The sequence below is a fragment of the Strigops habroptila genome, chromosome 2 (assembly GCF_004027225.2).
Source record: "Strigops habroptila isolate Jane chromosome 2, bStrHab1.2.pri, whole genome shotgun sequence".
Taxonomy (NCBI): domain Eukaryota; kingdom Metazoa; phylum Chordata; class Aves; order Psittaciformes; family Psittacidae; genus Strigops; species Strigops habroptila.
The window spans coordinates 10,367,430-10,382,379 of record NC_044278.2 but is presented as its reverse complement, the minus strand read 5'-3'; the positions used below and the strand labels follow the sequence as shown (position 1 = coordinate 10,382,379).

The following is a 14,950-nucleotide window of genomic DNA, read 5'->3' as shown; positions in this document are numbered from 1 at the left end:
CCTTCTTCTTCTAGGGTAAAAGCTTCCTTTCATATGCAGCATATGTGCAAACCTTCTAAAGATTTTAACAATAAAGCTAATGAAAAGTAAGATTTGGTAAGGCTAGCATTTGAAAAATCCAATGTTTGAAAAATGACAGCATTGTACAAATAAGATCCCGCATCACTCATGTCTACATCCAGAGTTGTATATGTGTTAGTATGGTACAGTTAGTATGTGCTAGGAGGGGCTGATTTGCAACAGGGCTGACTATCTCAGGCGCAGCCTTATGCTGGCACCTTACACCTATTTAGGCTCCATAGCAGTTTTTTTACACCATGTTGCACTGCCACGTAGAAGCGAACTCATTGGCACCACTGAGGCCAGAGTGGCAAACTGTGCATGCTCACTACCCTGCAGGACTCCCCTGGGTGAGTTATAAGAGTGTCTCTGTTGGTATCTTAGCAGGGGAACTCTTGAACATGTCCAGCCTGTAAAGCCTGTAAAGCATCCTGCAGATAACCTGTGCTCATAAAGATGGTAAAAAGTTTCAATATTTCACAGGTAGGACCAACCACAGAACAAGATCAGGCTTGTTTAGCTCACCACTAAATGTAAAACAAGGTCAGATATTGTCTGCCAGGAAACTAGATGACAAGTACCTGATTTTGTTCCTCAGACAAGCAATACTTCCCAGCCTAATAGGCGAATACATGATGCATGATAACTGAAACAATAGCACCTCAAATACATTCTTGGCAACAAGGTCAGATTTGACAACTTGAATGATCCTGCCAGTTCCAAAAGAAAGTGTCGTGAAGTTGGAATGAAATTACGTTTTTCTACAACATGTTTGGACAAATATTGATAAAGACGGAGGAGCTGGTCTTGAGAGCAGCAACATTCACACCAAAGCTTCCTGTCTATCTTAGAAGAACTCAGGTTTCCTAGGCATCCCACTCTTCAAGGAAGAGAGATTGCAGAGGACCATGATCATAAGAGATATTATACGATATTATGTAATGTGTACACTATATATTATGTATTTTATATTGTATATTCTATATTATAAAGTGAATAGCTATATCATGCATTATCTATCATATCTGTATCATATATCTATATCATATATTATCTGTTATCTGTTGTGAACTGTGGTAATGGGTTGAGGATGAGTGTAGGCTTTGGCTAGCTCCCTTTATCCAACCTCTCCCCGCACAGTGGAGAGGAAACTAAGCAGGCTGAAAGATTGACTTAAATGTGTTATTTCTGCAGCACATGTGGCCCATATATTTGCCAGCTGCATAAGGTTGTTTCTGCTGGAGTTGCTAGAAGAACTAAATAGATGGTGAAGGCTAATGGCACATGTGGCAGTGTGAACATGCCAGTGGTGCTCAGGAGGCCTGAGAAGCCTCACAGTGTGGGTACAGAAGACACCACAGCCTGGGACACAATACTGAATCTAAAAATTGCAGTGTAAATGTATATAGACAGAAATAAATGCATAACTATCTGTATAACCAGTGTAGAAGGGCACAGATATAAGGGTATAGAAGGCCATGAAAACATCCTGCCTCCATTTGTATCAAGCAACTTGGCCAAACAATATCCTAGTAATTCAGTCCTTCTACACAGGGAGAAATACACACACATACACACACTGATTTCTCCTGGAAAACCTTTCTCTGCTCCACCTTTTTTTTTTCAGGGCACCTCTGATCTCATTCTCCAAGGTGTTAACACACCACAGGCACCAGCACAGCTGCTATTCTCTTGATTTGCAGGTAGGTGTTGCTGTCAACATCAAGTGACAGCAAAAATGGGGGGAAATGTGGAGAACATCCACATTAAGATTAAATTAAATGCTTGTGGAATTATCTGCCTTCTGAAGTTAACGATGTCCTTTTGTTGAAAACATGGAAGGGAGTGGCCAGAGCATGAAAAACATCCACTCCTGCTGGCATGCCCGTGGGAACTGCAGTGGTCTCATGTGCCTATCCCCTGTAGAGCAGGTTCTCCAGCTAAGATGGAGCCAGTACATGGCCAAAACATAAGTCTCATTGTGTACCATAACCTCAGATGTCTTTAGTATTTATATTATAACACAGTTGAGCAAGAAGGGAGCCTGAAGTTAGGACAAAAAAGCTAGAAGCAAACGAGACTGTTGTTCACCAACAGCTACTGCCACTTGGCTCCACAGGTCCCCACAGGCATGCTGAAGAACATCTTTTCTCTTAAAAAGGGAAGCTGTGTCCCTCTTTAAGGAAAGGGGTGAGAATACAGCATACCGCCCTTTTTTTTAAGCAACAAGAATAGTAAATGAAAACTGTAGACTAATGTTTGATACACATCTGTCTTGTCTCCTTCCCAGAACAACTGCTGGCCTTTCCTTAGAGCTTACGTTTTGCTCTCAACTCAACTGCAATTCCTTTCATGTAGAATCCTGTGGTGACATCTGACTGGCATGAACAAGGTAGAGGTGACTGGATTCCTTTTTACTATGTTTGTGCAGATCTTCAGGCAGTCAGATATTTCAACATCGAATTACAGTGGATTATATTGTGAATTACAGTTCCTGGGTTTTGTCAAATAAACTAGAACCCTTTTGTTAAATCCTTTACTGTCTCTGTAGGCTGACATGTAGAAATACAAAGTTTAGAGAAACGAAAAGCTCATGCAATGGGTTGTAAAAGTATATTTTATCACCTGGAACTAGATTTGTTTCATTTTTTCTTTTTCTGAAACACTTAGAAATGTGCTGAATGATTCATGACACACATGAATCATTCAACACGACAGTAAATTTTCATTCATGACTAAATAACATTGTGAAAATGCAAGGATGACCTCTTGACAGATGTTTTCTTTGCATCTACTTTCACAGCCTTATCCAATCTTTGCTCTTTCAATGTTATTTTCCCATTAGGGACCAGAATAAGTCAGTTCTCATTCTACAAATGAGACCTGTAAATAGATGATAGGCAAGTGGGGGAATTTGTACAACTCGACTTTCATTTAGAGTTCTGTCATTTACTATGGGAAGTTTTAGACTGAGCTATATATCACATAGATTACCATTTTTGTTGTCCTTGAAGTTTATCCTACTGTGTTGGCTGCAAAGTAATACAAAATTTCCCCAAACTAAACTCTTCATGTACTAAGGTGATAAAGAAGTTCCTTCCTGTTCTTTATGAGACTTTATCTTGATTGATCCTCACCTCAACAGTACAGATAATTTCTGTATGAACACCTGGGTACAACTTCCTTCATCCTGAGCCACACAGACTCAGAAGTGAGATAAGAATTACAAAGGACACAGTAAACCATAAAAAAACCCTTCGTCATATCTTAGCAGAGCTCAACTACTTCCGAGCAATGTTTTCTCTACCTCTCCTCCTTCAAACATGCAGAAATAATAACTGAACTTATACTAATGATGTTTGGAATCCACAAATAGCCCCTAGGGGGATGTGACAAACATAAAAGGTAGAGGTTTAAAATAAATCCTTCTCTTTTTTTTAAGTATCTTTTTAACTTTCTCCTCAATTCAGGGTTTTGCATAGCACTGTTGTAGTGACATCCAAACAAGCTTCAGATGAGCTCACTTTACTCTCAGTAGCAGTCTAAACATACAGCAGCAGAAATCCTATTCAAGTTAGACCATATGGAATTTTGTGGACACTATCTGCTAGATAAAGAAATACCATTGTGTAAACCTTCATACTACACTCCATGTGTGAGAAATCCTCAGTGTGTCATAGAATCATAGCATCATAGAATAGTCTGGGTTGGAAAGGACCTTAAGATCATCCAGTTCCAACCTCCTGCCATGAGCAGGGACGTCTGACACAAGGCAATGTCGCACAAGGCTCTGTCCAATCTGGCCTTGAACACTGCCAGGGATAGAGAATTTACCACTTCTTTGGGCAACCTGTGCCAGCACCTCACCACCCTCACAGTAAAGAACTTCTTCCTTATATCCAACCTGAACTTCCCCTGTTTAAGTTTAAACCCATTCCCCTTTGTCCTGTTGCTACAGTCCCTAACAAAGAGTCCCTCTCCAGCATCCTTGTAGCTCCCTTCAGCTGGGGAATCTCCACCCTTGGAGTTGTTCAGAAATCCCCTGGAGAAGGCCCTGAGTAATCTGATCATGTTTGGAGGTAGCTCTGCTGTGAACAAGAGCTTGGAGGCTTGGACTAGAGAGGTCCTTTCCAGCGTAAATCTCCCTGTCAGTAATTCTAATAAAGATTAAAAAGCCTTATTGCTCTGTGGCAAATTTGATCATTTGTTCAATTATAATAAAAGAGTTTCATCATCATTTCAAGTCATATGTACAATAACTTGGGGATTACTGTTTTGACCTTTATAAAGTCAATTTCCCTCCCAATTCCTCCACAGACTCTCACTTGCTATTTTATCAGATGTAATCCACAGGGCTCCATTTAGGGGTCAGAGTCCACCAACGGCTTTCCTTTCTCTTCCTCCTACTGAAAAACCTTCAAGAATTCTTTGCTGGATTTTTTGACCTGACACTCTCACATTTCCTTATATTCTGTCACTTGAACCAAAAACCAGCTCTGCAATAGCAGACGCAAAGCCAACACATCCCCATCCATATCCCCCCTTAAAGATTTCCTTTGCTGTGACATCTGTGAGGAGCTCACAGGATTTAGTGCTCCAGTGCTGACACCAGCCTACAGCCCTGTTATGTGCCTCACTTAACTTCCCATATTTAGCTCTTGACCTTAAATATTTTGTGGGATTACACTCCTGTCTAGTGCGGGGGTAGCTGTGTCTGTGAAATGCCAAAGAGAAGTTTATGGAGTTACAGAAACATTTAGGTTGAAAGGGACCTCTAAAGTTTTCTACTTTAAGCCCCTGCTCATGGCAGGATGAGATATTGTAAAATCCATGTAGGATCTCTAAAAACATCACAGCTTCTTCCAGCAATAATTCTAGTGTTTCTCTCCAGCAGGAAAACAAAGAATGGATACCTTCCTTCCTCTTTTTATTTGAAGACTATACTCAACTCTTCTTATTAACTCCTTTAGGCTAAACAGACTTAGCTTTGTCAACCATTCCATATGTTTTTAAAAAGCCCTATCTTTGCTGTGGCCTTCTTCAGACATATCTATCCTCTTTAGAAAGCAAAAATAGTGTGAAAACAGGAATTACCAAGGGAAGAGAAGGTGCACTAACCTGGCATTTGGTAGCTCAAAGGGAGAGAAATGAAGAACAACAATGGCCAGGTGTTTTCCATGTGTTGGACAGGCGTTTGTGTCGAAAAGGGAGCCCAGTGGTGTCTGGGAACAAATTTTTTGTAAGATAAAATTCTTGATAGAGGACTAGAACAAAGAATTATGTTTAAATGGGATAGGGAGAATTCATGATATATTTTTTATTCACAAACTTCCATTACAGAACTTAGTACCTAAAACTAGAGAATAGAGAGACTGTGAAAGTGATGGTTATAAAGCTAGGGGAGAGAAAGCATTGTTGAAGCAGAAGGTTTGTTACTGTAGAACTATGAGCATGTTTCCTGCAATGGGCTGAGGTAATGGGAAATGTTGGGAAAGTGGCTAAAACTGTGCTGGTGGGTGGGAAAAAGGAGAACAACAGTTGCAGGAAGCCATGGAGAGCTGATGGAGGCAGCAAGCCTCACCACAGATAACACAGCTTCAGCTGAGCATCGCAGAATGGTCCTCAGCTGTGTGAGGTGTCACTTCAAGAGAGGAATGGCAACCAGGCGGCCTCGCAGCTGCCTATCCAGGGGCAGGGACTGTAACAGAGACAGTAATTTGGGAATTAAGTATTGGTTATCTACCATTTCGGACTTCTCTCTTCTTCCTTGGATGGTAGCACAGGTCACTAAGCCAAGTGCTTCATGCAAGCACAGGGAATCAGCTACCTGACATGTAGCCTTGTTGATGTAACAGAAATCTCTCCCTCCCTCTGCCCCTCCCTCCTTCACTAAGTGTTTTCAACACTTGCTTAGACACAGCAAGTGATAGCAGTTATAGAACCTTTTGCAAGTAGATTAAACCTTTCTGAAGAGAAATATAGCCAGTTTCTGATATCCCTGAAGAAAAATAAATCCCTTTAACTGGGTTTTGACAGGTTAATAGTAAGTAATACATTTGGTCGTTTTTATCTTCTACTTGAAAGAGGGAGAAATAAGCCCAGAGCACCAATTCAAGTGCAGTTTCTACTCCCATTAAAAGCCAAAAGATTAACTGAGTGCTCACATGTTACATCCTAAACTGATACATTACAAGAAACTTCAGTTCATAGTGTCAGAAACTAGCAGATTACATCAGCAGGGATGTTCTTGCATCTTTTTTTCCATTGGACATATGAAACCATTCCATAATCTTTTTTTTTTTCTTTTTTCCCCACAATGCTTCACTACATTTTGGTGCTGTCCACTCTATGCCTAATAAGCACTTCTAAAAGCATTATTTTTTTATCTTTTAATACCACAACCATAAGCCATCCAGCTTTAGCTGTAACAATTCTAAAGCTTTACCAGAGGTATACTTGAGTCTACAGAGCCCTACACCTCAGTATAGGATGGACTCATCCATAGATAGCATAAACATTTAAATGTTCATCTTGCTAATACTTGGAGCTTTCAAGACTCTCTTTGCTGATATATAGCATTTCTAAGTGTATTACTTAGAATGGAACTGCTGTAGATGTGAAAATTGTAATAATGAAACTGAGATAACCTGACTTGAAATGGGGGCAAAGTTCACTGTATTGTTAAACTTGCACTAGAACGTGCAACGAGTCATAGAATCACAGAATGGTTTGGACTGGTTGTTGTTCAATGGCAGCATATAAATCCATCCTATTCTCAGCTGGTTTAGTCACTCTTCCTCCCATTGGTGTGCTCATTCTCTCTTTTCTTACCAGATGGTGGGCACCATGGTTCAGGAAGAGCCTTCCACCTTCCAGCAGCATTGAGCTGTAGGGTGAGCCCACAAACCCATGCTGTAAGGTGTGATTTGCCAGTACAGCAAAGCTGATTTCACATATAGCTGCTGCTAGAAAGTGAGGTCCTGGTTTTCTCCTCCAAACCCCGGAATGCAAATTTCAATTGCTTTGCTTCCAGACACATGTATTTTTGTGCTGGCTTAGTTCTGTGACCTGGCACTCCATGAGCTCAGCCAAGCACCAGTGACAGAGATGCAGGAGGAGGATTTGGCTGGAGCCTGTGTACAAGCTGCCTGTTGCAGCAGGGGTGAACTCTCCCTTCCCAGCTCCCCAGCCTCTCCAGTAACATTCTGCCTGACAGAGCAGGGGTCCCTTGAAGCATCCTACAGCAGGGCACTTTATAACAGTGACCTTGAAAGAAGTTTATGTTTAATGACAACCTAGAGCAGCATCAGCTCTGTAAGTGTAAGCACAACTACCTACTTTCTCTCTTGGGAGTTGTGATGTATTAAAAGCTTGCTTGTACTCCCTACCTCCTTGGTTCCTCTCAGAAGATTGTGCACAGTGTCTGGTCAGTCTGACCATATTCAAGGTATATTTGAGATCTACCGCTACTGAGCTTGTGGGCATTTGATTTGCTTGCTCCAATAACCACTAAATCTCCTCTGAGTCCTTGTAGATTCCATGTAGATTCAGCCCAGCTATAAGGAGAAGGCATTGTGTTAAAGACCTCGAGGTCCCTTCCACCTCTATCTTTCCGTGAAGCTGAACAGTCGCTCATTCGCGTTCACTGCCAGTACAGCTTATTCATTATTTTACACAGTTGTTACCATTCATCACACTGTTGCTTGGTTTCAAAATCTGGAGACTGCTAAGGCAAAATAAGCCTCAACAGGATGTCTCTTCTTGCTGCTGGGGGTGTTTCCAGGATCTGGATTATTCCTGAGCTAATGAAAATCCAATTGTTTCCTCCTGCTGCAGTGCAGCTCAGCAGTGTGCTGGCCAATTGACGTCTGAAAATATACCCCAGAGTAAACCTGCAATATGAAAATAAGCAAAACTATTGCCACTGCAGCTCTGCCAGAGCCTCCTTTGCCCTGCTTTACCAGATCTGCATCCCTGTGGCTGCTCACGTGGCTATGCAGGTGAGAAGGGGGAAAGTGAACTTAAAAAACTTAAATGCCACTTCTGTCACTTGGATATCTCACATAGAAACCTTTTGGCAAACTAAGGTTGCGTATTAGATCTGCTTCCCAGGTAAGCACAAATATAAACTGCAAAAAGAAAAATAATTCTACAGCCCATGTGTCAGAAGTATTTTGATGGATTTGTTGCTGTATTTCAGCTGGCTTCTGGAGAACAGAGACAAGAATCGGAGCTCTAAGGTTTAACACGATGCTCACTATTCAACAGGCTTTGGAACCAGAACAATGAGATACCTGGGTTTGGGAAGATCAAAGCCAAAACAAAATAGCTAATGATTACTGAGGGTCATATCAGCCACTTCTCAGTTCCGTTGACTGGGGTGTTTCACAACACTCTGCAAGACATAAATATAGGCAAGTGAGCCACCTCTCGCAAACAGCAGCACCAGGCTGGACAAAGGAAGCACCATCAGCTCCCCCTATCCAAGAAGCTGAAATCAAGGTGAGATGTATGCTTTTTATGTTAAAACTTTCAATAGCTTCTTGAGCGGCTACTGTGAAATGCAGTTGAAGAGAAGAAAGTTTAAGTGTTGGGATGAGAGCTGCAGCATGTGTGGGGGACTCTGAGGTCTGTATTCACAGAAACTTAACACATCTTTGAGGTGATAAGAAGATGCAGGACAAAAATACCTTACAAAGGGAGAGGGTTGAGAGAGACATTGCCACAGAATTCCAAGGGGTGAAAGTGGGAATATTTTACCAACTAATCTTGGGCATAAGGATCGTGTGGGAACATGATGATATTATTATTACTTTTTCTACAGGCAGAAGGTCGTTATCCTAGTGCTCAATCGATCAACAAATTAAAGTCTGGGTAACCACAGCCTCCATAACTTATAACTGGGAAAAAAATGTTTAAATGTTTTCAATCACATACAAAGATTTTTTTTTTGAGAGAGAGATTATTTTTTTGGTTTTAATGTTGGTTATGTTGCTCAGGTCTTGCAATTTTAATCTGACTTTTAATCTTACTTGGGAAGATCCTGTCTTCTTCCTTCCCTTCCTAGAATCAACTACAACAACTGCTTCTTTCCCTCAGATATATTTGCCCTGAAACCTAAACCTTTGCTTCAATGACTGTTACATGATTTAGAAAGGGAGCTGTTACCTTAACTGGCCGCTCATTTCTGTTCCTGCAGCTGTTACTAATAAATACTGTGGTTCTTTATCTGATTCCAGATAAAACTGTGTGGAATTAGATATGAGGGTCATATCGGCCACTTATCAGTTCCGTTGACTGGGGTGTTTCACAACACTCTGCAAGACATAAATATAGGCAAGTGAGCCACCTTGTAACAGTGCTAGCAAAAGGCATGTGCAATCTGAAATGTAGTCTGACTCAAAGAGCTGATGCTTTGAATTTGGTTGCTTCTCAGCTTATGTCAAGAAAAGGAATCTCTGGATTTCAATAGAGTTTTATAGGAAAAGAACAAAATTATTTCAGTGAGTCTAAAAGTTCAGTTCTGGTCTTAGAAAAAAGAGATTTTTTTTTTCCTGCTTACAGTACAAAATGCACTTTAATTTAGAAACCAATTGAATGTCTCATTACTTCTTTACTTGTGATATTATGTGGATTATGAAATCTTGTCCAAACAATGAACACCAATTGGTAGAATAGTTCTCAAATGCAGTGCCAATTATCAACTGAAAGATTTATCACCAGTTCTGTATTTTATTTCATCATTATTTGGGATATACCAATAAGATGTTAAACTAAATCCTTAGATATCCCTTGCACATACACATAAACCAACGTACCCAACTAAATAAAACTGGGCAGTTTTGGTGTGCATATCGCATTTTACTTTTTCTTCCAAATTCAAATCTCTGTCGTGCCCTCACACTTTTCCAGCTGCTGCTATATTTATCCTCTAAAAATGTTTTACTTTTCCATTCCCCCTCCCCTTCTCCACCATTTTGTGTCTGGTGCAAAAAGGTTTCTTACAAGCATTGTTTGTTTCCAATTTCCCTTTTCTGCAGGTTGTCATCCAGCTCGTGCAGCAAGAAATCTGGGCTATAGAAGTCGTACTGGACAAGTAGGAAGATGGGAAAGATCATCGTTTATGAGCATGCCAACTTCCAGGGTTATTCCAAAGAATTCACCAGAGACATTGCCAATTTGAAAGATGTAGATTGGAATGATTGTATCTCCTCAGTGAAAGTAATTGGCCAGCCTTGGGTGGCTTATGAGCACCTCAATTATACAGGCCAGTTACTGGTATTTGAGGAGGGAGAACATAGTTTTGTTGGGAATCAGATGAATGATAAGATCACTTCTCTGCAGATGATCACTGAAAATCTGCTCAACCCCCAGATCACACTCTATGAACATGTCAATTACCAAGGGAAGCGCAGGGTGATAACAGAACCAACCGATCTAAGCAGGGGACATGATAATGACACCACATCATCTCACAAAGTGCAGAGAGGTGTCTGGCTGCTGTGTGAACACAGCGATGGAGGTGGTTTTCGCTACATTGCGCGAGAACATGAGCACCTTCCAAGTTACGTGGCCATCAATTTCAATGACAAGCTTTCATTCCTGCGTCCCCTTCTCCCCGGCAGGAGCTATTAGACTGCAAATCCTGCAGTGCTGAGGGAAGCAGCAGAGCCCAAGCAAGAAATCCAAGACCTAGATCTCTGTCTATGCTTGTATTGCTTTTTGTAGAGCTTTCCCACACTGTGTCATGGAAACACTGAATGGGAAAGCTCTCTTTTCACGCTGCACTGCTGATCTGTGTTTCTTGACCCTGCCTTGCCCTGCTCTCCTTCCCCATAAGCCCCATGAATGCAAGAGCTATTGTATTTTGTCAAATGAAAGAGACTCAAAGATAAGAGACATCCAGGAGTGTGCAACCTATTGCACCTGCTATTCTGATATCCTGTACTATGTAATATAAAAGCCTTACATGTTGCTTCTGCTGCTAGATGCATAAACAAAATATGAGCATATAATCAGCATCACTTACATTGTCATTTGTTTTACAATATTCTTCCTTTATCAGAGCCCAGCATTCTGTCCAACCTGGCCTTGAACACTGCCAGGGATGGAGCAGCCACAGCTTCTCTGAGCAGGCTATTCAGTGTCTCACCACCCTCACAGTCAAGAACTTCTTTAGATCTAACCTGGCCTCCCCCTGTTTCAGTTTGAACCCATCACGCCTTGTCCTATCACTACAGTCCCTGATGAAGAGTCCCTCTCCAGCATCATTGTAGGCCCCCTTCAGACACTGGAAGCTGCTCTGAGGTCTCCACGCAGCTTCTCTTCTCCAGCCTGAACAGCCCCAACTTTCTCAGCCTGTCTTCATACAGGAGGTGCTCCAGCCCCTGATCATCCTCGTGGCCTCCTCTGGACTTGCTCCAACAACTCCATGTCCTTCTTATGTTGAGGACACTAGAACTGCACACAGTGCTGCAAGTGAGGTCTCACAAGAGCAGAGTAGAGGGGCAGGATCACCTCCTTTGAGCTGCTGCTCATGCTGCTTTTGGTGCAGCCCAGCACACAGTTGGTTTCTGGGCTCAAGCACACACTGAAGCGGCTCATGTTCAGTTTCTCATCAACCAACACCCCAAGTCCTTCTCCCAAAGCTGCTCTGAATCACTTCCGTGCCTGGGATGTCTCCAACCCAGGGGCAGCAACTTGCACTTTGCATTGTTGAACTTACGAGGTTGGCATTGGCCACCTCTCAAGTGCGTCGAGGTCACACTTCAACTAAGACAGCTTCACACTATTTGCATTTGGAATATGAATTACTCAAGACCTTCTTGCAGCTGTGGGTTCACTAGCTATTTCAAGAGCTGTTTTGCCATACACACGTTTACCTGGAGAGCACAGAGTTGCATTATGGCTGTCTAAGAGTAGCTGCACTCTCTGAGCTGAGTATGATGCCAGCTGTCATGCAGCTCTGCATTGCAATGTTTATCTAGCTCTGTGCTGGGCTCCTGCTTGCCATGATTTTCTTGTATTTATAGCTAAAAATGAAACCCAGATCACGCTGTGCTATCACCTGCTGGGCTTTGTTCCCATTTTGAAATAAGCACTCCAGGCTGTGCTGACATGGCAGCCACTTGTGTTCCTCAGCTAGGCTTATGTGGGCAGATGCAATGGTGATAGCTCAGGCTTCATGTGTTTTAGGACACTTCTTACTGTTTTACAGCCCTTTTCAGGTTTCCTTGCTCTATTCACCAAAGATCTTCTTTTAATGGGATTGCAAAATTCAATTCAAAGAACACAGAGCATTCTCCCTACTCTAGGCCAAAACAACTTGGAAACACTGACGACTCTCCAGGTATAGCCAGCTGTGCCCAAAGGCAATAGTGTATTGGGAGGGAGAAAGCAAACACTAGCATATCCTAACATGGCCTGTAGCAGTGGGATCAGTGGGTATGTGGTATGCAGTGTTCTCAACCTCAATAAGATAAATCAGACTGTGTAGAGCTCTATTGTCACCACTAGACTTCATCCAGAAGGCCCAAGAGCAGTGTTTTGCTCAATATATAACAAAGCTGCACAACTCCAATGCACATTATGGTTTTGTTTCCCATATTAATACAACTCTCCAATAGTAATGCCTTCTGGAGTGTCAAATCAAGCAGCAAATATCTTCTGCCCAAACCAATTTGTGGAAGAAACTATTGTGGAAGTCCACAGAACAAGTTGAGGCACATGTGGGCAACTGCAGAGTATAAAACTTGGGCTTAAGGTCAGATCTTGTCTACCCAGAAACAGGGTGATGATTACACATTAACCACTTACCTTATTTCGTAATAATGCCAGGTTGCATTGCCGATTAGAAAACAGGTCCTTTGGAAAACTTTCCTGGGGCTGATTCCTCACACTGACTTGGCTCTCAGCTCATGGCTGGGCTTGATGCATTGATAGATCCTGCCTCTTGACTGATAGCACACCAGGTGCACCACAGATCCTCAGAGAGGTCCTAGTTTCACAGCACCACATTTGGCTGGGAAAGCCTTTCCAGCTCCCCAAACCCACATGGTCAGAAAATGTATCCAACATTTAATTCCTCTTGTATCAGCAGGTTGTGCTCCTAAACCTTTCAGTGGCTTGGTCCAAGCGTGACAGTCACAGGCCTGTCCTCGACTCAACACTAGGTGTCACTTCTGCTTAAGAAATGCAACAGAGAAACCGAAAAGTTTACAAAGAAAAACCTTCCCATCAGATTCGCAGTGGATCTCTGTACCTACAGCTCGTCCTAATGTCATGGACACTTAGAGTTTTACAATTTCATGTATCTCAAGTTAGGCATCCAAAACCATCAGAAAATACAGACTAGCAGGGGTTGGATTAGGGACCGCCAAAACATTCCTTACCTTACTGTGAATTCAAAACATTCAGTACCTGCTATCTGCTCCTGCTGTACAACAGGGCATAGCAACAGAAGACGTGGATATAGCTGGAAAAGCAAACTAGGATCAAGATACTTACAGAGCCCCAGTGCAAGCCTGGTTTGGAGGTAGCCAGAGACAAGGTTGTAGCAGGCAGGCAAAAGGTATGAACTGGAACCAGAATGCAGATATGATCAGCCAGCTGCTGCTCCCTGAACCAACAGTTCATTTCCAAACAGGACAAGGTTAGACATGGTCTGCACAAAGGCAGCTCAATCTTCATTCAGCCCTGGGACACTAAACAGAGACTAGTGTGTAGAAGATGATCTGGCCTCAGCAAAGGTAGGACAGATGCTGTGAGATCTACCTTAAAGGTAGAAGGGAAGAAAGAAAGTGAGAACAACTTACAGGGAAAGGGAACAAATGGTGACAGCCCACTCTGGCTGCAGGGACAGGAGGGGATGTGTGATAGGGAAGAACACCAAGCACAAAGTCAAGAGATCAAGCCAAATGGCAATGGAAATTGAGACAACTAGGAAGCCATGGAGAAGAGAAGCCTTAATAGCACTTGAGGATGAGAAAAAGGGAAAACCAAGCAGTGATAATGGGGGGGTGAATAGAGGAATGCAGTGCAGCAAAGAAGCAAAGAAAATCAGTGGTGAGAGGGACAGCACAGAACTGGGGAAGGGACAGCAGGTGAGGAACAGCACAGGCATTAATGTTTCATTTTGCTGAGCAGAGAACCCCATGACAGAAGGACCGAGATCAGTAAAAACAAAAAAGCACATCTCTGACCTGCAGCGAGTGCGAGCAGAATGCAGCAGCAGTGTTGCCCTTCCTTTCAGACAGCATAAGCAGCAAGTTGTTTTGTATGCATTGCAGCATTCCAGAACAGTGCACGTAGGTTTCAGTCCACAGGGCTGGATGGGAGACACAGGGGAAGCAGGAGCTCCGAAAACATACAGCAAGAACTAGTCTCTGCACACACTTTCTGCTCCTGATTGTTACAGTAGCAAGAGGAAAACAAGGCTGTGAAGTAGAGGCCTGAAGAAACAAGTGCCTGGTGGAAAAAGAAGGGTAAATGCTCCCTGCCTAAGTCCTGGGTCTTAACCAGGGCAGCAGTCAGGGTTCTCAAAGAGGTGATAAAATGTCCCACAACCTCCCTCACTGCAGATGGCTAGAAAATGAAGACAAACAAAAAGCTTAGGCTTCACTGACCCCCTAAGCCCAAGGAAGAAGAGAGTTTATGGTACAGGGAAGCTCTTGTGCTGACTCATGGAACTGAAGCCTGAAGCTACAGCAAAATGAGGTCCTTTAAGCTTCACTTGCATATGAGCCAACAATAAAACAAAGCCTGGGTCAAAAGGAGAGACAGAAACTGAGAGAGACTTTGATCCATCTTTTGAAAACCAGTGGGTTTATACCCCAGAGAGCTATACTACCCACTGCATGCAGCTCCAACAGAGGCACAGAAAAAGACGTCA

At 42.5% G+C, this 14,950-nt stretch overlaps 1 long non-coding RNA gene across 1 annotated transcript; it reads left to right on the top strand.

The window, feature by feature from the left end:
* Positions 1-8,469: 8,469 nt before the first annotated feature.
* Positions 8,470-11,088, top strand: LOC115601658. Its single transcript, XR_003989434.1, has 2 exons — positions 8,470-8,562; positions 10,101-11,088. It is a non-coding gene; the product is annotated as an uncharacterized LOC115601658 (long non-coding RNA).
* The last annotated feature ends 3,862 nt before the right edge of the window (positions 11,089-14,950 follow it).